The sequence below is a fragment of the Canis lupus genome, chromosome 4 (genome assembly GCF_003254725.2).
Source record: "Canis lupus dingo isolate Sandy chromosome 4, ASM325472v2, whole genome shotgun sequence".
NCBI classification, from domain to species: Eukaryota; Metazoa; Chordata; class Mammalia; order Carnivora; family Canidae; genus Canis; species Canis lupus.
The window spans coordinates 37781157-37806979 of record NC_064246.1 but is presented as its reverse complement, the minus strand read 5'-3'; the positions used below and the strand labels follow the sequence as shown (position 1 = coordinate 37806979).

At 48.2% G+C, this 25823-nt stretch overlaps 1 protein-coding gene across 9 annotated transcripts in view; it reads left to right on the top strand.

The window, feature by feature from the left end:
- Nucleotides 1-6465: 6465 nt before the first annotated feature.
- HRH2 (histamine receptor H2) overlaps nt 6466-25823 on the top strand; it is a 72644-nt gene continuing 53286 nt past the window's right edge. For 8 of the 9 annotated variants that reach the window (XR_003130793.3, XM_025434682.3, XM_049109121.1 and 5 more), the window contains exon 1: nt 6466-6592. The gene's annotated coding sequence lies outside the window, so the exon portion shown is untranslated. Of the gene's footprint in view, nt 6593-23933; nt 24151-25823 lie in introns of those variants that run through there. The other variant, XM_049109120.1, reaches the window with a different exon arrangement.

Genomic DNA, 25823 nt, shown 5'->3' with positions numbered 1-25823 from the left:
CTAGAAGGATGTACATCATACAGTTCCTTGCCAATATTCTGAGAGAAGGGATGGGGTGGAGGTGGCACTATGACATGTGACTTCCTTCACATCTACATTAATTCACATTCTTGTAACAGATATATTTTCTTTTGGAAACTAGAAGAAAGCAAGGAGGAAGCTTTTTTCTCTAAGTGGAGGAGCTACTCAGTAAAGAAGGAGAAGAAAGTGGAGTAGATGGGCAGAGAGAAGCAATATCCTCTTGTGGGTCCCCAGGGAGTGAGGAGTGAAGGAAGTGACCAGAGAGTGGGGATGTGTGGTGTCAATTTTTCATACAGCAAGGCGGTGATCTGTTTATGGAGTTGCTTTGTGTTCTTACAAAAAACACTTTCTTTCTTTCTTTCTTTCTTTCTTTCTTTCTTTCTTTCTTTCTTTCTTTCTTTTTCTACAAATAAATGCCTAAAAAATATTTTTATGCATAGATAAAAGTCTAGAATGAGATACATATCAAATTATTCATAGGATTATCTCTGGAGGAATAACATTTCAGGAAACTCACTTAACCCATATGGTTTGAAATTTTACTACAAGCTTTGTTACTTTTAGAATGAGTAAAAAACAAAAAAATAAAAGTATTTCCATAGAGGAAAAAAAAGACAAATAATACATGGTTCAAACATCAAGAACTTAATATTTTGCCTTTTGTGGCAGATGCTGCTTCATGGCCAACCCAGCACTCCCATTCCTAGCCCTCTTCTCCTTGCCTGCCTCCCACTATGGAGGCCAGAGGGGCAACATGGTCACTTTGCAAGCCTCCCTTGTAGCTAAGGGTGGCCATGTGGTAGATTGGGGCAAATGAGACCAAAGTGGAAGCCTGCTGAGGGAGGCAAATATCAGCGGCTCCCTCTCAAACAAACACCTATCTTGTGAAGGTACACCAGGCGAGGAAGGCTCTGAAGAGTAATGTGGGACCCAGCCTGGGAACTTAAGGTTGACCTTCCACAGAAAATATTACCTACGCGTGGCCCAGGAGCAGTTGGAGAATAAAGAGGAGAAATGTCCAAGCAGAGGAAAACTGTGTCACTGTACTGTCAAAGGACAACAAATTAGGGATGGTGTCATTATACTGCCTGTTCCTGTACTTTGTCCTCGAATCAGAATGTGTTCAGGTGTAAATCATAGAAACCCTGACTGAAGGGAGAGGGGGCTTATTCTCACAAGTGAACAAGTTGGTCCAGAAGCCCTGTAATATTAGGTTTTGAGTCCATTTCTTTGCAGTGCTCATCTTTTTCCCCTCATGGTCACAACATGGCCGCCTCCACTGTAGGATCAAAAGCAGGAAGTAGCCAAACAAACAGGGGAAGGTGTACCTCCCGTCTCTCCTGTTATAGGACGGAAAATTTTCACCATTCCCCACCCCCAAAAGACTTCCCCTTCTTCTCATTGGCCACATCGGGTCACATAGCAATCTCCATTTGTAAGGAAGGCTGGGACAGCACAGTGGAAATCACTGTTGTAGACAATAGCAGTGCCCTCTGCCCCCCCCCCCCCTCCGGCCAGCAGACCAGAAATGAGCTTCCCAAGTCATCTTTGGTGGGGCCCCACACTCACCTTCTGACCTTCAGATCCAAACTCCTTGCCTCCTGGGACTCCGATTAATGACCTAGCCAGGCTCCCAGGAGTCAGCTGAGCATGATTCCAAAACCTAGCTTTTCCTTCCTTCTGGGCCATTGTGCTCTTACTGGAGTCCCAGCTCTGGGCTGCCTGTATCAGCCAACTCGTCCTCCAGCTGCTCTTAGGGAATCCTTCCTTTAGGAAATGGCTAATAGCTCCTATTCTATGTACCAGTCAAGTTTCTCCAGAAAAACAGAAGCAATAAGATGTGGATATAGAAAGATTTATTTTAAGGAGTTGGCTCATGCCATTATGGAGGTTGGTAAGTCCAAAATCCATAGGGTGGGCTGGCTGGCTGGAGACCCAAGCTAAATGCATCATTTCCAACACTGGGTTCCCACAGAACATTCTATTTTTTCCTAGTGGGGTGCACCATGAGAGAAGACTGGTTAAAAGATGGGGCTTTGGAACTGGTCAAGTGAATTCTCCAGCTAGCTGTGAGACCTTTGAGAAAACTCTGACTTTCTGAGCTTCAGTTTTCTCATCTATAAAGGGGTGGTGGTGGGCAGGTGATAATAGTATCTACCTCTCAGGGCTGTGGTGAAAATTATTTGAGATGAGGTATGTAAAAAATCCAGCACAGTTACAGAAGATGGTGGATATTCAACAAATTGTGTTCCTTCCTAGCCTGGAAACCAGAACTGGGACATCTATAATCTTGGAGACAAAGCCACGTCCGGGCTCACTGGAGTGGCCCTGGTGGGGGCAGGAACCAACTGCATCAATCAGGGGACTCCTAGCCCTGAGACCTTTCTAAAGCTTCTCTCAAGACTCAGAGCACATGATTCTAAGAAACTGTAAACCCCACACATCCCCCCAACCCCAAACCCAGAGCCACCCCCGAGCCCAGGATTGAGACGAGAAATAATAATGACAAAACTCAGTAGATTTTGCTGAAATTTTCCGCAGACCACTTCAGTAAATGTTATCAGTATGCCATGTCATTCGTTATCTTAATTGTTGCATTTTTTTTTTTTCAATTCTTAGCTGTCAGACTCGGCAGAGATTACTCATCCAAAGAAGGCACTTTTTTTTTTTTTTCTATTTTGGTCAAATAGTGGTTTGGGTTTCCTCAGAAAAGCTTCTTCCATTTCCTTTGAAAGATGGTTTTTATTGACTATTCAGAGCAAGGAAAAAATTTAAGCTATCAGATCCCAAGGCCCTCTTGCAAGGTGGGAAGGCTCTTAGTTATAATGATGACTTCCTCCACGATTATGTGTTTAGTAGTTTCTAAAGGGTTTTCAGATCTAATACAGAACTGGAAACTTTGACAGCCAGAAGGGGTTACAAATGTTATCCCAGTCTATGGGATGACCAACCTTGAATGGACTCCAGCAATAAATCGAGTAATAACTTGCTTTGTAGTGTATAAGGGTATCACTTCCCTATTAAAATCCTTCCTTGGCTCCATTTCATTTAGGATGAATCCACTCACCTCACTGTGGGCTTGCACCAACACCATCTCCAAACATCTTCCCTCTCCCTCATGCACTCAGCCATGATGAACTTCTCCCTACCTTGGGGCATTTACTTACCGCTCCTCCTACACGAGATGCTGCTCCCCCATCATCATGTATGCCTGGCTCAGCTCAAATGCCATGCTCTAAGAAAATCCTTCTCCAACCATCTTGAACAAAGCACTGCCCCCAGTCAATCTCAATTATATTACCGTGCTTAGCAATTATCTTTAGCTGAAATTCTGTCTTGTTCATTGTCTTTTTCCTCCTCGCATTTCAGATCCTTGCCTATCTCATTCATTGCTGTCTCCCAGAGTTAACCCAACCCCTGAAACATAGTAGGTCCAGTCCACATGCGTTGATTGAATGAATGAATTTCATATCTGTTTCTTTCTTCATCTGAGCCTCATCTAAACTCTTTGAGGCAGACGTTACTGTTATGCTGATTTAATGGTCAAGGAAATGGTCTCAGAGATAGGAATGGATTCTCTTCTGCTGATCTTGCCTGTGCCCACCCATGTGGCTGTGAAAGCTGGGAGAGCTGCCCATCTCTCTGTGTGTGGTCCTTCATCCCAGATGTCTTCATGTCCTGGTGGTCTCAGAGGATTCTTCCCAGACAGTGAGAGCTGAAGCACCAAGGCTTTATAGGCCCAGGCTCAAGAGCCGCAAAGCACCACTTCCTCTGGGTTCGGTCTGTTAAAGCCAGTCATGAGACAGGCCCCAGTTCATGAGAAGGGACACAGGTTCTGCCTTTTGATGGGAATTTGCAGAGAAGCTTGGGCCAAATTGTTGAAAATTTGAAAATTTGTCACAGCTAAGAAGTGCTGACACCAGCTTGACTGGACCTCTGACTCAGCGAAGAGCACCGAGGGGCCACGATTATCCTGCAACATCAAGTGACTCCACAGATCCAAATGGCCTACAACAAATTTCTCTCTCAATCACATTACATGTCTACTGGGAGCTGGGTGGGGGTTCTGGGACTTCACTCTGGCACCCAGTGTGATCTACTAGCCTGTCCCTGAACATTGCCTGAATAGAGCCAGTCAGTTTCATGACAGAAGACACTTGCTGTCCCAGACCCTCCTGCATAGAAATGACACAAATCATCTTCACCAATACATCAGTGGCTAAACAGGTCACAGTCATAGCATCCTTTCTCTGGGAGGGGCACTGAATATGAGTGTACAGTAATCTCACCCACATAGAGCCAATTTCCCTTTTCAGATCCTTAAAACAAAAAAATCCTTTACAGAGTCCAAATCTGTCTCATTCTATTTCTACCATTGGTCCAAGTGCTGGTGTCTCATCTGCTTCCTCAGAGAGCCCTTCATAGAGACAGAGGTTGCTAGAGCCTTTTCTTCTCCAGGATACACACTCCAGCCTTTCCAGCCACCCAGCCCCCAAACCTGCCACAGCTTCCATTGCTCACAAGATCAAGTCCAAACCCCCATCCCTGAGGTATCCCAAAAGCCTCCCTGCTGCCATATGATTTCTGCTGTCTGGCCTACCAGGCAGTGCTCCCTGAATGCCCGAGGTTAGCTGACGCTCTGCATCTGTCTCCCTGCTGTTTCCTCCAGCTCTGTGGCCCTCACCTCTTTTCCACTCCTATCACAAGACAATCTTTATTCCCCTGGCAGGGTCAATCTACTTTTCTTTTTTCTAAATATTTTCATTATAGTATTTATTTCATTCACTTATCCAACCGACATTTATTGGGCATTTATTAATATGTGCCGGCTACTGTTACAGGCTCTGGGGAGACACAGGGAACCATACAAACAAGGTTCCCACTCCTCCACCGGCTACGTTCTGGTGAGATAAAGCAGACAATAAGCATTAAAACAAAATAATTCTAGATACTGATGAGTGTTTTCATCAGAATAAAAAGGGATGATGTGAAACGCACTGCAGTGAGGGAGTAACTGCTTTAAGTAAGATGATCAGGCCTTGTGGCCTCTCTGACGTGTGAGGTGCCAGGAAGATGTGGGGGAAGAACAACCTCAGAAGAAGGAACTGCCAATGCAAATGGTCTGTGGTATGGCCCAGCACAGCCCATTCTGGGCATGAGTAGGAAGTGACTATAGCTGAGGCACGTGGAGTGAGGCAGAATGTGGTGAGACATGAGACCAGAGAGGTAAGCCAGATCATGTTGGCTGTGATAGCAAGCTTGGATTTTGATTCTAACTACAACAGGAAGTCATGGGAGGGTTTTGAGCAGGGAGTACAGAGGCTTGATCTGATTTACACTTTTTAAGAGATGACCTATGCAGCTTTGTAAATTGTAGGTGAGCAAACATGGAATCTAGCAAGAGCTTGGAGGCTCTTGCTGTCATTCCAAGATGACTTGGATGCTTGGCCTACCACACCGCCCTGCAGAAACTGTGACCTCAGAGCTCCAGAGGGCTGTGGCTTTAGTCTGCATCTCAGCCTGGGAGACACAGGGCCAGGCCCATAGTGACAGAATGGCCTAGGGTGATATGTCAATCATCATTAGCACACCTCGGACATGTATGCTCAGCTGAGCCAGCATCTTTTTGCTCTCTTTTGCCAAGCTTCTATGAAAACTTCCTTCTTTGTATCAGGCTCCCCAAGCAATTAGGGGCAGCCTGTGTGACCACCTGCTTCTCCTGTCCAGGCCTAGCACAGCCCATGGCCATCCTGCGCACCCAGGTTACCTCTATCCATGTCCGCATGGTTAGCACAGCAGCCTTGACATCTTGACATTTAAGGGTTTTCCCATCTGAGAGCCTCTGTTTTCATACCCAAAAGCCCCTTTCCTAAGACCCTCTTCTCTACCTCTTCTCTTCCTCCATCCCTTCTTCCAACTAGAACAAACCCAGTTTGGGGTTTTCTGAAGTTCCATTGATCTCAGAATTATCCAGGCTTTTTCCCAGAAACGAGTGCTTTCTCTCCTGTAGCCTGATTCCAGGTGGCAGAGTGCTGGGCACCCACTGCTGAGTGGTGCCACCTGATTCCTGGGCCACAGCTGGGGGTGCCCTTCCACTGCTACCATCTCACAACTGCATCTGGGTCCCAGCCAGGGCTGAGGAGAGTGGGGGAGTGGTTGCAAGTGAGGGGGGGAATGAAGGGAAGAGGGGTAGTGTGACAGAAAGAAAGACGAAGGGGGACACGTCAGAGCCAGAGAGAGAGGGAAGGAAAGAAGGTCTGGGAGAAAGTAGGGGAGCGTGGGGGAGAGGGCCTGCGGGGAGGGAGCAAAGCCGTGTGCTGTGCACGGAGGCGGCAGGGGAGAGGGAGAGAAAGCGGGGAGCAGGGAGCCCGGGAGGGGCCGGGGAGGGTGGGCGGGAGCGGCTGCGAGCGAGGAGGAGCGAGTTGGGGGCGGAGACGAGGAAGTGGGCGCCGGGCGCGGGGCGCGGGCGGGCGGGGCGCTCGCTCCATCCCTGCCCGGAGCGGAGCCGGCGCGGGCGCTGGACGCCGGGAGCCTGGAGCCGAAGCCGGAGCCGCCCCGCGCGGCGCTCAAGGTAACGCGGCCGCCGAGCCTCCCCGCGGGGCCTCGGCTGGGGGGGGGTCCCCGCCGCCGCCGTGACCCTAACCCCGAGTGCGAGCTCGGCCCCGCCGCGGCTCGCGGACTGTGCCTGACCTTGGACGATTCTCTCCGCCTGCGAGCCTCAGTTTCCTTCTCTGTGACCCGCGGGGGCCGTGCGCGCGCCAAGGGGGCGCTGCAAGGACGGAGGCAGCCCCGGGTCACAGCCGGGCTCGGGGCGCGGGGTCCGTGGGTTGTCCCCTCTGCCCGCGTGGGGGTGGATTTGGGAAGTCCGCTCGCGCCGGAGAGGTCCCTGCTTTGGCCGCGGCCCCAGGGCGATGGCATTTTCTCGGGGCGTTGTGTCTGCGGGAGCACGGAACGACATTCTGCTTAAGGAAAGCCAGGAGAAGGCTGGGGGTGGGCAGGAAGGGGCTCTGAGCTCCTCGGGAGCCGAGGCACTTGGCCTTAGTCCTCCTGGGCTGCTGGCCTCTGCCCAGTAGCAAGGTCGGGGCAGGGCTTGCCTGGACCCATTTGGGTCTGGGATGAGCTGGGCACGTGGCCTTGGCTAGGAATCCCGGTTCGCTGATTGAAACACCTGCAGTTGACCTTGACCATGTGAACCTCAGTTTCCAACTCTGCAAAGAGGGGTGGGTATGCTGACGGCCCCTTTGAGAAGGCTATGAGGTTAAGAAGATGGGGCAGCAAAGTACCCGCCGGTTGTGGTGTCCCTCCAGGGCAGCCCTCATACCCTAAACTTCAATGGCCAGAGTCCCGGTTCTGGTTGCCTGCTGGGAACTCATTTTTACGTGGCAGGTCATTTCTGGTCTCCTTTGCCAGAGGTGGCCAGTGGCCCAGTTGGGCATGAAGCAGGGTGCAGGGAAGGGGGGTGGGGGGCAGGTGCCCCTTCCACTCCAGACACACATCCTGATGGTTCTCTGAGACATGAAATCTGTGAGATGACAGTCTGTCCGGGAAAACTCCTGGTGGAATCTCTCTGAGCCTCAGTATCTTATTTGTAATGGGACCTTATAAATTCATACTTACTAATGAGCGCCCTGTTGCTGGAGGTTATAAAAGGCAATGAGATAGATTACATTTATTGACATTTTTGACTGTGAGATATAATGAGAATTGAATGGAACGAGAAAGTCACATTTCTCCTGCCCTTGCTCTGTGCAGGCCTGGGACTTGGTGCCTTATGCATCCAGTGTAGGCTATAGTCTCCGCAAGGATCCTGGGAAGCTGGTCCCATTAAACACTGAAATAACAGGCCAGGAAACCAAGTCTCATGAGGGTAAATGGTTTCCACATGGTCACACTTTTGGGACGTGCTTGTGTTGGGATTGATCCTAGATCTGCCTGATTCCAAGTTCTATCCTAGATCTGCCTGATTCCAAGTTCTTCTGATGGTACCACACTGGATCCCAAATATGACTGTGGAAGGTGTCTAGCATGGGACCTGGCAGGGGCCCAGTCAGCACTGGTTTCACCATCCACATGTAATAGGAGGAGCTGCTGTATAAACAGTGGAGAAAGTGTGACTGAGTCTGGCAGCGGGATTGGGATACCTTTGCCTAGTGATGATTTCTCTAGGTGTCTGGAAGGAAGGAAGGAAGGTCACTATTTAGCACCACAGATAGAAAGCAGATCTCAGGCTGGCTCACCCAAGCCAGCCAACAGTTCTCTTCCTCCATCACTTTGTCCTAGTCAACTTTGTCTCCATTAACTTTGGCCTCAGCTACTTCTCCTGGCTTCACGGACACTTTTTGGTCTCCATCCACGGATGACTAACTAAACTGACCCTCCCAGCTGACACGTCCAGGCAAAAAGAAGTCCAGCTGGGGTCCATCATCAATGCTCGGAGAAGGGGAAACAGGATTAAGTCCCAATTCCAAGGATTTAGCTCAGCCTGGGGGAAGAAATCCCTGATGATGGGAAAAATGGATGCCTAGCTATGGGGAAATGGGTGTCTCCGCCAGCTAGAGAGGTTCCTTTGCCAAAAATGTTTTAAAAGAAGGGAAGACATCCAGATGAAGTGATGGGAATATGAACAAAGGCTCTTTCAGATGCAAAGATTCTCATCAACAATCAGAGAGTGCCTAAATGTCCAGTTAGGGGATCAATTAAGTAAATTATGGGACAATCATGTGGCTACTAAAAATGGAGAGTTTTTTAATGAATGAGGACATGCTTATACATATGCATATATAGGGTATGGTCACAAATTTGTGGGCAAGCACTTAGAAAAAAGACTAGAAGGAAATAGACCAAAGAATGTTAGCAATATTTGCCTGTGGATGGCAGGATTATGGGATATTTGTTCCCTAACTCTTTAGAATTTCTGAACTTTCCATGTTTATGGAATATGCTCATTAGTGGACACAGAACTTGTGTCTGGCTTCTCGTGACAATATAACCCATCCATCTCCACCTTTTGGCCAGCACCCAGGACAGGGCTCACACATGGACACTTACCAGTGACCGGACCACCTCTCTGCTGAATCCCAGAGAGCCCCTTGGAAAGAAGAAAGGATAGTAAATGATTATTACCAATAATATTTGACATTTGTTGTGGTTCTTGCTTTGTGTTCGTATAACCCTATAGGGTAGGTACTATCAATATCCCCATTTTACAGAGAAGAAATCAAGAGTCAGATGACTCAGTCACTTGCCTCGCATCCCACAGCATTCAAACCCAGGCCATCTGGATCCTGAAGCTACCTACACTCCTTTACCCAGAGTCAGGAGTGGTGAACAGATCAGTTAGCTTACATTTGAGCACTAATCACGGAAACCCTGGGGGAGGCAGTGCATCTCCACACTTGGCAGATGAGGAAATGGCTCAGTGGCGACCTCCAAAGGCCAGGTTTTGCACTAGATGTTGGAACCCAAAGGTAAGGTGCCATCTCTACACAGCTATGAGGGAGAGTGGTGTGTAAACAATGTGCTCAGGGTTAGGATGGGGGTTTGTTTAAGAAACTGGGAATGAGAGGTGAAGGCTGCCAAGAAGAAATAATATGGGAAATGATTCTGGAAGGATAAGCAAGGATTTACCAGCTGAGCAGAAGAGGTTAGAGCAGTGGTTCTCAACTGGGGTCAGTTTGGTCTCCTAGGGGATATTTTTGATCGTCACAACTTGGGTGGGGGGATGTGCTGACCTCTAGAGAGTAGAGGCAGGGGTGCTGCTAAACATCCCATGATGTACATCCCATGGTGCCTCCACAGCAAGGAATCATCCTGTGCAAAATGTCAACAGTGCAGAGTTAAGAAAGGCTGGATGAGAAGAGACGGGCTTTCCCAAACAGGGATCAGCCTGTGCGAGGCATCCACAGATAGTCACTAAGTGCCTCCTGTGTGCTGGGCGCTTTGAGCCTGTGATTGCATTATTGGCTGCCTGGCCTCCTTGCTGCCACTCTGCCCCCACCAGCAACCAGAGTGGTCCTTCAGAACAAAATTCAAGCTTTATAGAGACGTGATTCATATGCCATAAGGCTCACCATTTAAAGTCTACAAGTCAATGGTTTTCAGTATGTTGTGCAACCATCACCATGATCTAATTACAGAACATTTTCATCACCCCTAAAGAAACTTTGTACCCATTAACTGTCATCCCCCCAATCAATCCCCATTCCCTCTCAAGACTAGGCAGGTGCTAATCTATTTTCTGTCTATAGATGTGCCTATTCTGGACATTTCATATCAATGGAATCATATAATATGTGATTATATGGAATAAGAGATGGCCTTTTGTGTCTGGCTTATTTCACTTAGCAAGTTTTCAAAGTTCATCTGTGTTGTATGTAACATGTATCAATACTTCATTCCTTTATGTGACCAAAATAATACTCCACTCGAGGATACACCACATTTTGTTCACCCATTCATCAATTGATGGGCATTTGAGTTGTTAACACTTTTTTGGCTATTATGAATAATACTGCTATGAACATTTGTGTACTGATTTTGAAGACATATTTTCATTTCTTCCAGGGATATATCTAGAAGAGTTACTAAGCCATATAGTAATGCTGTGTTTAACCTTTTGAGGAACTACCAGAGCGTTTTTCAAAGCAGCTAAACCTATTTTTTAAAAAAGATTTATTTATTTTTTTATTTATATGAGAGAGAGAGAGACAGAGCATGCATGCTTGAGTGGAGATGGGGAGGAGGGGCAGAGGGAGAGAAAGGATCTTAAGCAGACTGTGCTGAGCGTGGAGCCCGATGCTGGGCTCAATTTCATGACCCTGAAATCATGACCTGAGCCCAAATCAAGAGTCAGATGCTGAACCAACTGTACCACCCAGGCACCCCAGCACCTGAACCTTTTACTGCCCCACCAGAGTGTGATGAAGGTTCCAGCTTCTTTTCATCCTCACCAACCGTAATTACCCAACTTTTGGATTCTGTGGGTATGATGTGGTATCATTTTGGTCTTGATTTGCATTCCCCTGAGAGCTAATGAATTTGAACATCTTTTCAGGTGCTTGTTGGCCATTTGTATATATAGTTTGCAGAACTGTCTACTCAGATCAGAGTCAAAACTTGATTGTGTCATTCCCTTACGCGGACTAAATTGCAAACCCTACCGAGGTCTATAAGGCCCAACACGATTGTGATCAGGCCCTGCCTGTAGCTTTGACTGCATCTCTGCTCACTTACCATATACCAACCACACTGACCTCACAACGGCAATCTGGTCCCCACTAAAGTCCTGCACGGCTCAGGCTGTTTTCCTCTGCAGGATCACCAGGTGCATAGCAGCTCTGGGGTCAGCCTCAGTAGGCCTGCCCTGTCCTGTCAATTTAAGGCCCTCCTCCCCAGGCCCTTGCTAGTGAATCTCAGGGTATTCTTTGATTGTTCTTTTTTTTTTTTTTTTTTTTTTTTTTTTTTTTTTTTAACTATCTGATCTGGAAATGCTGGGCTCCGAGGCATGACTCCGAGGCATGAAAGGATGACACCTTTCATCATCCCCGGGCAAGCCACTGTCCCTCTCTGAGCCCCCAACTGCTCCATCCGAAAACCAGGCAGGGGCACACTGGCTGATCTCATAGAACCTGACTCTGTCCTTCTTGATGCCAGCTTCCGTGTGACAGCACTGCCAGGAGGGCGCGGGCCTGGCGCCGTGGCAGTGAGGGAAAGGTAGCTGGAGCCAAGTTGGTCATAGATTGGAGCAAGCAGAGGGCTGATTATCGCCAGCCCCATGGACAGTCTCCAGGAACATGTGGTGGCCTTGACCTGGTGCCCTACCTCCAGGAACAGCAGGGAGAATTGTCAACAGCTCCAGCAAGGACTGGATACCTCCAGTCACTTTCATTTTTTTTTAAGATTTTATTTATTTATTCATGAGAGACACAGAGAGAGGCAGAGACACAGGCAGAGGGAGAAGCAGGCCCCCCATGGGGAGCCCGATGTGGGACTTGATCCCGGGACCCCGGGGACCACAACCTGAGCCGAAGGCAGATGCTCAACCGCTGAGCCCCCCAGGCGTTCCACCTCAACCACTTTCAGCTCTGGAATCGTCTGCCTTTGCTGCAAAAATAATCTAACCTCCAACCCTGGATTCACAGAGTTGGGAGTAGAGGTGAATGGGGAGGGCAACTGGTAGTCAAAGCGTATTCCAGGTGGAGAAAGAGATGTACAAAGACACAGAGCCACAAAACCTCCAGGTGCATGCCAGACAGCTAGGTTTTGCCTGTGGCGTGAGGGGCAGTGGAAGGAGGTAACAGAGGAGTCCCCAGGGTTGGATCCCACAATGCCAAACTGAGGAGTTTGCACTTTGTCCTGTAGGCTGGGGAGCCACACGAGGGCTTTAGGCAGAGAATAGAGGTGATCAGGATGTGTTTTCTAAAACGCCCTTTCCTCAGATAATGTGGAGGCAGGTGGGGCTGATGAGGGAGCCGAGACCTGGAGTGCAGTCAGGACAGCCCTTCTGTCATCCAGGTGAGCTGGATAAAGGCTGGAACACTGCCACTGGAGACAAGGGAACAGGTTTAAAAGCTGTTTTGGGGGGTGACAGCACATGAAGGGAACGTGGGTTGAAGGAGAAAGGGGAGTCTAAATAACGAACAGTGCAGGAACAGTGGATGCCAGCCTCCTGGGGGGCTGGCTACAACAGAAAAGGCAAAGGGATGTATCGTTTGAGAAGGGCAGAGGCAGCAGCAGGAGATGATGATCCTGACCAAGGGATCACAATGTGCAAAGGCCCTGAGATGCGAGAATATGGAGAGTTAAAGGAAGGATGAGACTTCCTGGCTGGCTGGCGCACAAAGGGTGTGATGGCAGGAGGGGAAGGGAAACTGAAGCTGAAGAGGGCGCGGGGGGGGGGGGGGGCAGGTGGTGATGTGGGGGGAGTGTGCAGACACCGGCACCAGAAGGCTGTTAGAGCCCAGAGTGGGAGTCCAGCTGCAAGGCCACTAACTGTCACTGCCTGGCGCAGAGGTTCACTCCCCACGAGACGGCTGGTTGCTAGAGTTAGTCGGCCCTCTCCCAGACTCCTTCCCATACTCCGGGGGCAGAGATGGATGGATGTCAGCCCAATTTTCAACCAGAAGGAAGGCAAACTCCCCTGAGCAATTGGCCAATGAGTTTGATGCTGATCTGGGTCAAAATTCTCAAAGCCATCATGAAAGAGGGTGGGGGACTAGAAGAGGAAAATCCTCAGGGCCAACATGGCTCTCTGAGAATGTCGGCAACGTGCTGAGCTCATAGCTCGTGGAGGACTTTTGCAGGGAATCATACGATGTTAGGGGGAAAAAAAGAGAAGAGATTGCATTGAAAAGGTTAGATATTTTATTTTATAGCCAGATTTCATTTAAAACCCAGCTTATTCAAAAGAAGCTGGCAATCTGGTGGTACTGGGCCCGTAGTGACCACAGTGACCACCCCTCTGACCAAGGCATGCCCACACCCCCACAGGCCCACAGCGGGTGAAAACAATCCATACACAGCCTGCCTGGCTCAGGAAGCATGACCAGCCTCCTAACTTTCTCGTGTCCTATATTCCCGAAACTGGTCCTGGGAGCATCATTCTTCAGGTAGGCTCTGTAGGAAAGATAAGGCAGGATGAGGGTGGGCTCTGGGACCTTATTTGGCTTATTGGGAGCTCTGCAATCCCCAGCCTCTCTCAATCCCAGCACATGCTGACAGACTCAGCAACTTGAACAAATGTCCGCAGAGCCCATTTGGGAAAATACTGCCATGGCTAAAGGTTTATTAGATGGTTATGTTTTCTTTTTCTTTTCACTTTCTGATTAGAGAAAACATTCATGGGGTCAGAAGTACGATATCAAAGGTGCACAGGGGAGCCTCACTCCACCCTGCCCCCATCTGCCCAAGTGAGGGGCTCACTTTTGTTTGTTGTGTATCCTTCCAAATTTTCTTTGTGCAAAAAAGCATATATATATATACATATATATATATGTATATATATATATATCTGTGTCTATGCATATCTGATATCCAAGAAGTACAGCATACACACTTCTGCGTCTTTGTGTTGTTTTTTCAGTCACTGTAGAATTAATTCTCAATGTAGAAATTTTGAATAAAGAAATTTAGAAGAAGGTAGTAATAAGTCATTGTGCCACCATCCAAAGAAAACCACTATTACCATCCAGTCTGCCCTTCTAGACATTAATTCTAGTTGTTTTTTCCTCCTGTAGGTTAACAAGATAGGCATTCTCAGTCATAATATACATCTTCTCTATACAATTTCAATCTTGCTATTTTATTACTTAAATATAAACATTTTCCCTTATTATTTCATAGTTTCCAAGACGTGATAGTGATGGCTATCAAGATCCCGTTATGACATAATTTGCTGAACCAATCTTCTAGTTTTAAGAAATTAGACCTAGAAGTCATTCCCAGCACTCAACTGTCGGGAATAATACAGTTAAACCTACAATTTGTTCTGTGTTTGGACTGGGCTGAGTGGACATTTCTGGGAAGCCTGGCATCTAGGGCAGAGGCCGAAGAGCCATGGGTTGGTCCTCCAGGGCAGGGTCTAGGAACTCAGGGTATTGCCAGGGGATGTAGCTGATGGAGGGGACATGGTGAGGTCGTGGAAGGAGAAGGGACAAGGCAGGACAGAGCCTAGTTGGTGGGGGGTGCGGGGGGCAGCTAGAGGAAGACAGGGTCTGGGTCAACCATCGTGCTGAGTGCTTGGGCATGATGTAGACAGTTCATACCCACTGAGCACCAACTACTGAGGTTTTACACACCTATGCCCGTTTCTTCCTTACGACAGTCAGATAATGTAGAAACTATCATCATTTCCATTCTCCCCGTAGAGGAATCTGAGGCAGAGAGACACCATGCCCTGCGGAGAGAAGCAGTGGGGTACCTGGCCCTAGAAGTGCCTTGCTCTTAAGCCTGAGAGCCTCTCCCCACCCTTATGTAGTTGGGGTTGTTATCTCCATTTCACGGGAAGGGAAATTGGGGCTCCAAGCCAAGTCTCCTGGCCAGGATTGCCTCACTGGTAAGTAGCAGAGCTGGAATTAGAATGCACTGTAGCTGCTGGGGAGGGCTCCTTGTTTTTGTTTTGTTTTGTTTTTATTTTTGTTTTTTAAGATGTTATTTAGTTATTCGTGAGAGACACAGAGAGAAAGGCAGAGGCAGAGGAAGAAGCAGGCTCCCTGGGGGGGTCCGATGTGGGACCCGGGGATCACGACCTGACCCAAAGGCATATGCTCAATCACTGAGCCACCCAGGCATCCCTGAAACAATTCCTTTTGCAATAAATTCAATCACATTAAAGAAAAATACGAAGTGAAAAACAAGGACTAGTATTTTGTGGTTTTGGCAAGAATCCTGGAAGTGGTGCATGATCGAATGAGGTTTGAGAAACACAGGGGGTGTGGAACGGGGTAAGCTGTCGGGAATGGGAAACCAAGGGGCTTCTTCCAGCCTTGGCCTAGGCGGTTCGCCTCTCTGTGCCACATTTGCGAAATGGGGTAATAGTGACTGCCTGGATTGCGCCAGAGTTCTCCTGCAGGACCCAAAATGAGGGCACAAGTATGTGGAGGGGCAATGGAAAGTGGGAGAGGACAGAGAGGATTATGTAAGATAGCCAGTGTGTGTGAATGTTCCAGGCAAATGCTCATTGTTTGCTGCCGCCATCATTAAGGTGACCTGGCCGGCCGGCTGCAAGACTGTCACCTGTAGGAGCAAGCTGTACCTTGTCAGAAGGGCAAAACCTGGAGTGAGATTGGGGGGAAGAGGAATGGAGAGGGAGGGTGATCCTGTGTTGGCTGGGGCGGCTCCCGTGTCCAGCGCCTGGGACAATTGTGGCCAGAGGTGGGGGGAGGTGATATGGTGATGGAGATGATGGTGGCCAGGACGTGGATGGTAGCAGCTACAGGCAAGTGCCGTGGTGGCAGTGATGATGGCAGAGAGTCCAGTCTGAGGGCCCAAGGGCTGTTTGATGGTAAAGAAGCAAACACTCAGGAGAACAACGGGCTCTGTCGAACTGCCTGGCAAAGGGTATTTTGTTCTATGGGACTTCAGAGCTTTAAGGAAGCTATAAAAATGTCTGCAAACTCATATAGGCACACACACACACACACACACACACACACACACTCTAGATCTAAAATACAAAAAGAAAATCACAAAATTGCAAGTAATAAATGTTTAATTGGCTATCTACGAATATGCCACTATGACAGCTGGTCAGTGGCAGCCTCATTATACTAAATAGCTAAGTACACATTTTCTTTTCTTTGGAATATGCATACATTAAAATGCATTTATTATGCAGTGGGGTAGCCTCCAAAACAAAGAGTGTGTTGGCTCTATAATGTCTTTAAATGGCTGTGACTAGTTGGCAAATAATTTCTGAGATAGTAAGTCCCCCATCATTGGAGGTATGCAAGGTGATTGTGCCTCACTACCTGTTTTAGGGATGCTGTACAAGGGGTTCTTGACTACGGGGTGACCACTAAATGTTGTTTCTATCCAGAGTACTCCTATTTTGTTATTTTGGGAGCTCATGATTCCATCTTTCCCAGCACCTCTCTACATACACAAACATAAATTTGTTGGAAGAAATCTTTGGGATATTATAAGCCCATCTCCTCATTTTTCTGCTGAGGACGTTGAGGGTGGAGAACTTGTTGAAGGTAACATAGCCAGTCAGAGTCATACCAGGGACTCAGACTCAGGGTTTAAATTCCTAACCCTGTGCCCCCTCTACCCTACCTCTCCCCCGCCAAATGGCAGAGATTTGGGCCCCCCTACAAACATTGGCAATCCAGGGTCTCACCCCCTGCAGAAGAACCAAGGCAGAATTTTCATTTGGTCTGGTCCAATTCCTGCTCTGAAAGCCCTTCCCCAGACTTTCCTCACACTTGCCAAGCCATTGCTGGCCATGGACTTTGGCCAAGTCACAAAACAACTTAAACCTCAATTTCCTTATCTAGAAAATGGAAATGAATAATGGAATCCACATAATAGGGTTGTTGCAGAGATTAAATGGGATAAAGTGTATGAAGTACTTAGAACATCGCATGGCACCTTGAAAGTGCCCAGTAAATGGGATATTATATTGTTATGACAGTTGTTTTCAACATGTCAATCCAATAAGTATTAATTGAGCCCTCATTAAATGCCTGTCAGGGAATAAGACAGAATGGATCCTGGCCCTTGTGGTACCCATGTTCCAGTGGGGAGAGAGAGATAGTGAACAAATATAGGGAAGCAAGAAAAATGCCAGGGGAAAAAATGTGCTCTGTGGAAGCCAAAGGGAGGGATATGATAGAGGTGATGAGAGCTGCTTTGGGGGGTCAAGGAGGGCCCGTCTGTGGAACTGATATTTGTGCCAAGAGTGGAATGTCCAGGTTAGTAGCACACCACAGGCACACTTCCAAGGAGGAGCGAGTGACATGTCCACAGCACTGGAGCAAGGTCAGAGGGGCCAGGTGCCCACTGAGACCTTAGGCATTATGTAGGATCCCAGAGAGGTAGGTAGGGTGCAGATCCCATGGGGCCTTCTGAGCCAAGGAGAGGGTGTCACAGTACAGCATTGGCAAGAGAGAAGGGAGGCCAGTCGAGAGTGGTATGAAAAAGCCCAGGCAAGGGATCCCCGGGTGGCTCAGCGGTTTAGTGCTGCCTTCGGCCCAGGGCGTGATCCTAGAGTCCCAGGATTGAGTCCCATATCAGGCTCCCTACATGGAGCCTGCTTCTCCCTCTGCCTGTGTCTCTGCCTCTCTCTCTCTCTCTCTCTCTCTCTCTCTCTCTCTGTCTCTCATGAATAAATAAATAAAATCTTAAAAAAAAAAAAAATCCCAGGCAAGAGGTGTTACTGGCTTGGACCAACACCGCACTGGTGGCAGAGGCCAAGGAAAGTAGGTAGCCACATCCTAGATATACACATTTCAGAGGCAGGTTCCCCGGGCTTGCTGGTAGGTTGGATGTCAGGGGTGATGATACCTAAGTACTTAGCTGAGCACCTAGGTGGATGAAAGGGAGGCAGAGAGTAGAAAAGAGAATCAGGGGTCTGCCCCAGCCCCATGCTTCTCAATTTTATGCACACGTTGTGCCCACAATATCCAGAAGAGGCAAAGCCAAAAAGCCAGAAAGCAGATTGGTAGTTGGGAGGGACCAGGATAAGAGGGGATGGTGAGTGACTGCTTAAGGGATGTGGAGTTTCTTTTGGGGGTGATGAACATGTTTTGGTACCACAACATTATGAATGTACCGAATGCTACTGAACTGTACACTTCGAAATGGTTAATTCACTGTTATGTGAACTCACCTTAATTGAAACGAAAAATGAAAGAGAAATAAAGACTTTCTCAGACAAACAATATCTAAGGGAGTTTATTGCCACCAAATGTGGCTTCAGGTTCCCACATCCAGCCATTGGCAGAGGCCAGGCAAACAGCATAGGGTCTCTCACTGATAAGAAATCACCTCACCAAGAACTGGTCGCACAGATAATCAGAGGATGAGCAGGGAGATGCATGTCTTGGACATTCAGAGACTATGAATCAGGCCTGGTTCCAAGCCCCCTGCCTGCCTCTTTACCAGCCATGTGCCCTTGACAAGTGACCTTAACCTCTCTGAACATGAGTTTCACCATCTGTCAAAGAAGGAATAATAATAATAATCTTGGCCTCACAGGGATAGTAAACTATCTGTAGGTGCCCAGCAAATGGAAGTGAACAGTATCCCGGCTTCTGGTCCAGTGTGTGGATCTCACTGTTCCCGTCAGTGTGATGCCAAGGTGGTAACATTCATCATAAAAAATTGTCCACTTTGATCCCATGGCCTTACTCTAGGCTAAGGAGTGGGTGGGGCTCTCCCCACCCTGTGCCGAGCTGCCCCAAATTCTGGACAGCCTTCGGACCCATTCACCATTCAGCCTGTGCAGAGGGGCCCCGAGCGGGCTGCAGTGCTTGAAACAAGACATGCTTGAGGACAGAAGCAAACACAATTCCTGGCTTTGGGCCCCTTGAGGAAATGAAAGGTGAGACCAAAGCTCAGATGACTGGGATCCAGCACCTTTCTCTCTAAAGAACGGCCTCCACCAGAGGTCTTTTCCTGCCTGTAGGGCTTTTACCAAATGTCTAGCCTACTGCTGGAAAGGGAGTAGAAGTCTACAACCACAAAGATGAAAGACTAACGTTAATGCTATTGCAAAGAAGGAAGTGTTTCATGCTGAAGATGCCCAGGCAATCACACTATCTCTTTAAAAAGCTCAAACAGTAATTTCTTTCTCCACAGGAAAAGATAAATACATAGTGGCCCAGTACAGGGATTCCAGAGTCCAGCAGACCTGGATTCAAATCCTGACTTTTCCGCTTAATGGTGCTGAGACTTTGGGCAAGTTCCCGAACTTTTCTGAGCCTTGGTTCCTACTTTTGTAAAATGCAGAATAGATCTCTTGCCTCAAGATGCTGTGGTAAAGCATAAACAAGATGATGTATGTAGAGAGAGCCCCAGGCTTGTTATGAGATAAGAATTCTATACTTGCTAAGGAGGAAGAAGAGCGTCCTCATTGATGGTTGGTTGTGGGATCAGGAGAGCCGTGTTCCCAGATCTGCTACCAGTTTCCTGGGTAATCTTGAGCCTGCTGATTGAAGCCCCAGTGGCTTTCTATTGCCTTCAGAACTAAGTCCAAACTCTTTTTTTAAAAAAATTTTAATTTAAATTCAACTTAATTAACATATATCACATTAGTAGTTTCAGGGGTAGAATTTAGTGATTCATCAGTTGCATACAATACCCAGTGCTCATTCCATCCAGTGCCCTCCTTCATGCCCATCATCCTGTTACCCCATGCCCCGGCCACCTCCTCTCCAGCAACCCTCACTTTGTTCCATAGAGTTAAGAGTCTCTTATGGTGTTTCTCCCTCTTTATTTTCATTTTATTTTATTATTCCTTCCCTTCCCCTATGTTCTTAAATTCCACATATGAGTGAAGTCATATAGTGTTTGTCTTTCTCTGACATCTAAGTCTAACCTCCTGGGCACTCCATCCCCAGCTCCAACTTCCCCTGGAGAATCAGCCAGAGAGGTTGGCAGAGGCCAGATCATACAGGGTGTGGCAGGCATGGTGTTCCTTATGCTAACAACAAGAAAGCATTGGAGGGGCATGGCATGACCAGAGTGACTCCCAAACCTGTGCAGTGAGTGTGAGGAGAGTATGGTGCCTGCAGGCAATGAACTTGGAGTGGAGGATTTCTTAGCCGGGGCCCCTGGACTTAGCAGACTGAGTACCAGCCCTGGCCTGGAGCCCTGACTATCCACATGGCTGGTCCTGCTCCTCGGCATGATGTGATCACCCCGCTGCCATCCCCATGTGTTGTTCCCTCTGCCAGGCACACTCTGCCCCTTCCCTTCTCCACCTGTCAAACTATGTGGCTGTTAGGTTCTGAATCGGTGATATATCCCCAAAGCAAAAAGGTTCAAAAGGTCCCAAAGGGGCATATAGTAAAAGAAGTCTCATGGGGTGCTTGGGTGGCACAGTTGGTTGAAGGTGTGACCCTTGGTTAGGCTCAGGTCCTGATCTCAGGGTCCTGAGATCAAGCACCATGTCGGGCTCTGCACTCAGGGCAGAGTGTGCTTGAGATTCTCTCTCCCTCTCCCTCTGCTCCTCCCACTTGTGCTCTCCCTCCCCACCCTCTCAAATAAATAAATGAATGAATCTTAAAAGCAAAACAAAAAAGAAGTCTTTCTCCCACCTGTGGCTCAACCCCCAAGTCCCCAGAGGGAACCACCCACCTTACCCTTCTGGCAAGTACCCTTCCTCAGTCAGTCACGTGTGGATGTGTGTGCGATGTGACAGGAGGCAGGAAGGGGCCCACTGCCCTGCTGTCCTGCTGTCTGTTCCAGGAGGTGGGGGTGTGGACACACATTCCCCCTATTCCTATCCTCCTCGGCACATGTTTGGAGACCATCCCACATCAGCCCAGACAACCTACTCAGTCTTTTTGATAGCTTCATTGCTTTGTGTCCTCTGCACTTCTACACCATTTCCAGCTTTTGCTAACACAGTTAGTGCTGTGGGGAGTCACAGCACAAAATCCTAGAAACGCAACTGCTAGGTCAGGAGTCTGAGTGTTCTTAACATTAATAGGGTTTTCCAGGCTCAGTAAAGTGCGGGCGCACACAGAGCTGTCACCTGCCACTAGCCACAGAGTCCAACCTCATTCCTCTGAGTTCCCACAGCCCCTCATCATTCCCACTACGGCCCCTGTTACCGGTTGCTTGGCTGTGTCTGAACTGTGGGGGCTGGGACCTGCCACGTCCACTTTGTTTCTCTCCTCTGCCCCCGCCCCAAAGCTTGCATCAGGCTCCTGGGCGATGGTAAGAAGGAGCCCCAGAGCTCCTAGCGCCTAACAGGCAGTCAGCATTTCTTAAGTGGAGCTGCACCTTGCCTGGCATCTGTAAGTGGGAAGAAAAGACTCTCTGGAAAGACCAAGGTCATTTCAGTTCCAACGGACTTTCTGAGCCTTGGTCACATTTGCTCAGCACCCTACGTGAGTATGGCCACTCTGGAGCTTGCAAAGGCTTGTCTTCCCTCTTAAGAAATGAAAGTTGCCCCTTGGATATAACTCCTGCTTCTCTGGCCTCTTTGGGACTCCTGACAGGGGTGGAATTCCTGAGAGTCTGTTGCTGGGGCCACTTTCTAATGCTTGCAACACCAGATACCAGTAATTGGACATTTGAAATGGCCAATTATAGGGGGGAGGTTCTAAGAAATGAGGGCTCATAAAGACAAGAAACTGCCTTTTCGGGAACCAGTGACTTCTGTCTCATGGCCTATGGTGATTACTGGGGGTGGTCAGCAGGGCTCAGCCTGGGCCCACCTCCACTGCCACACCCCACCTCCTGGAACAGACAGCAGGACAGCAGGGCAGTGGGCCCCTTCCTGCCTCCTGTCACATCGCCCTTTGCTCACACCTCTACCCTTGAAGCTTCTCATGGCTCTGGGGTTAAATCCACCATCTCCCACCTGGAGGTTTTGTGCGATAGATAGATAGATAGATAGATAGATAGATAGATAGATAGATAGATAGATAGACAGATAGATAGATATTCAGACATATATATATATATATATACACATATATATATCAATATGACTATTAAATGAGCAATTCTACAGTGAGTTGCTTAATTTTTGTCTCCCCCACTCTACCAGAAGCTTCTATATGTGTCTGTCACCTCATTGCTGTATTCCAAGAGCCCGGTACAGTGTCTGCACCTGGAAGACACTCAATCAATATATGGAGTGTTCATATGTGCTATTTCCTGGCTGTAGAGCTTTACACAATAATACAGATGACATTTGGTGAGAATCTACCATGTGCCAAGGCAGCGAGTGTTTTACAGACACTTACTCTGCATTTTCACATCCACCGAGTGAGGGAGGGCATATTACTTTACAAATTTTATAACTGAGGAAACTAAGGTTCAGAGAGGTTGCAGTACAGTGCCCAAGGTCACAAAGCTTCAAATGACAGCACTGGAATCAGAACCCAAATCTGTCCAGAGTCCTTGCTTTTCAGCCCCTGGGGCTCCCCTTCACTTCTCTGTGTGCCAATTTTTGCAGAATAAGGACCAAATCACCTATGTCACAGGATTGCCTCCTGGTCCACCCAGAAGGTACCTAGCATACAGAGGTTATCTGATGAATACCGTTTTCTTCTCCAGTGTACATTATTGTTTGGAAAATCAGATCTATCTGTCAGGCCGGATGTGAAACCCAATCAGACAAGCCTTAACTGATCCCCCCAAATTGCTGGCTGTTTGCACAATGCCAGCTCCCCGAGGGGCTGTGCCTGGAGCTGCGGTACTTAAACCTTAAAAGGGGAACTTCACTTCACTTCCAGTAAAAAGGGAAAAGAAAGTGCTGGACTCTGATAAAATTTGAAAGGGAAAAGACCTGAGCCCCTAGCCTAGCGGCTTTTCTGGATGGCCTCATCCCTCTTTTTAGCGAACAGAACCTATCACCAGTGGCATTTCTTCTGGGATTTTGTCTGTGAGGAACACTGAGAGGGAGGTTGAGGCACAAGGCAGACCTGGGTTTGCCTCTGGGCTACATCTGTGCTGGTGGGGCGACCCTCGAGCCTCAAGCCTCTGTGTTCTCTTACTTTGTGCTACGTGGGAGGAACGAGGTGGGAAATGATGTTCTGGATCCCAGCCAACACAATTCAGTTCCTGGGGAGACACATTCTGATAATGAATCAGCAAGGACCCCCTGCCCCGAGGAGGAGAGTTTTCCTGGGGCACTGAGATTCCTGAATTCTACCCACTGCTCCCCAGAAAGCCCAAGCCTGTGCCAGAGGTGGCTTGGAGCAAGTACCTCTGGAAGCCTTCCGGGCTGTGTGAGCAGAGGAGGCCAGGTCTTACGGGAGAATGAGGGCTCACCAGGCAATAGAAAGGGGGGACGGGCACTCCAGGCAGGGGGGGAACCGCTTATGCAAAGGCAAGGAGTCAGAATGGACCTGGCACTTTCAAAACCAGAGGAATTCAGTGTCACCAGAGCTGTGTTTCTCAAAAGTGCTGTCCTAGGACACAAAAACGTGCAGGGCAGGCAGGAGCTGAGAGGAAAGAGAGAAGACAGAACCTGGCACGAAGAGCCTGGAATGTCAGGTCAAGGATCTAAACTTAGAGACCAACCAAAGCTAGTAATGGAAAGTGGTCAGACCTCCCCGCGGCACAGAGCCCAACACGGCAGGTTTAAAACACATCCCAGAGTGCAGTGAGTGCACTTCTCACGCTGGGCTGGGGCAGCTCTTGAGGGCTAATTGGGTAGTGTGGCCTCACAATGAGGCCTCTGCCCTTTGTTATGGCTGCATTTGCTAGGTGATAACCACAGGGAAAGGTCAGAAGCCTCCCCCGGAGGCGGTGAGGAGTACTGCAACCCTGAGCAAATTCTCCAGAAGGTGCCTTTTGAAAGGCTATTATAAGACAAAGATGAGAAGGGGAAGCAGCTGTGACATCTGTGCTCAGCCTCTGAGATGGGTAGAGGGAGTGACTGGACGCTGTCTTAATGAATTTCACGTGATTTTCACACACAACACACAGAATGAGATGGACAGTTGGGTAAGATTTCGTGTATATTGTATTGTGGGGTTTTTTTTTTTCAACTTTTTGCTTGTGAAAATTTTCACCATAAAATGCTGGGGCAAATAGGCCCATTTGCACATATCTGTTCAGATACTAACCAGACCCATTGAATCCCAAGGTGAGTACCCATATATTTCCAAGGTGGGGAAATCACACACACACACACACACACACACACATGTGCACACACACACTGACACACTCACTTGCACTCCACGTACCCTGTACTTTTCTTGTTATATCGATAACAGAAAATATTGGATGGGTAGATGGATGGATGGGTGGGAGGACGGGGGTTGAAGAGAGAAGGACAAGATCCAGGCCCTGTGGGGAGGGCAAACACAGAGCCATATTAACACTACAAGGCAGCAGGTGCCAACAGTATAACTTGGTACAAAGTACAGGGGAGAATTCTTCTGCCTCCAGGCATTCAGGAAGGCTCCAGGGAAATGGAGATGTTTGAGCAGGGCCATGAGAGAAGAGTAGTCAAGTGAATACAGGGAAGAACAAGGCTCCAGGTGAGGGAGACAACAAAGGCAGGAGTGAGAAGGTGTGATACATTTGGAGAAAGGCTGGGTTGCCTGAATGGCAAAGTTAGGAGACAACTACAGGGGTGTTTGGTGGGATCTAGCTGGAAGGATGGGTTGAAGTCTGATCTAAGCACAGACACTAAGGTAGGCTGAAGGAGTGTGAGCTGAGTTTGAATCCAGGCGCTCTGGCTACTTACTCGCCTGTGACATCATCTGGCCTCTCTGAGCCTCACTCTGTCAGCATTAAGTGGAGTAATGATTTCCTTCACACTTGGGTTATTGTGAGGATGAAATGACATTTCATTTAATATGCGATCTCACCATGCCCAGGGCAATCCTACAGTAACGTTGTGCCATGATCTCTTAAGCCATCCCCTGCTGGACACTGTGGAGGTTTCCTGCTTTTTGCTGCTTGCAAACCTGCTGGCACAGACATCCTTCATACATTTAGCCCAATAAGAGGCTGTATTGCCATGACGTAGGTTCTCAAAAGAATGAGTGAGGTCTAAGTGACCCAGAGGGGTGTTGTCCTTGTACAATAAAGGAATTAGGGGAACAAAGTTGCATGCAGAGCTTGTGTGCCCGTGTACACATAGAATCACAGAGAAAGAATGGAAGGCCCCCATCACACCAAACCATCAGCAGCAGTCACCTTCCGGGCATGAGGGCCTGGATGTGTGATAGCCCAAATCATTGGCCTTCTCTGTATACCTCAGGATACTGGTTTACTGCAATAAGCATGTCATTGCTTTGGAAGTTTGAAAAGGAAAGTTCAAGAAAGTGTTTTTTCTCTTAAATGTGATGAGAAACAGTGACAATGATCTTATGGTGTCATGGCCTCTAGGGCAGTCACTCTGCCCACAAGATAAAGGATGGATTAAGCTCCATTTTGGAAGTTTCTGCCTTCACAAAAGGTCACCGGAAACCCTGGGACCTGGGCTGTACAATAGAAATACAACAGAAGTGATTCTTCTTTGAAACTCCATGAAAAAAGGAACCGCTGCTGCTCTGTTCATCATTGTACCCCCAGCACCTAGAACAGCATTTGACACCTTGTGAGTTCTGAAAGAAATACTTGCTGGAAAGAACAGAGGGAAGGGAGAGAAGGAAAGGAGAAGG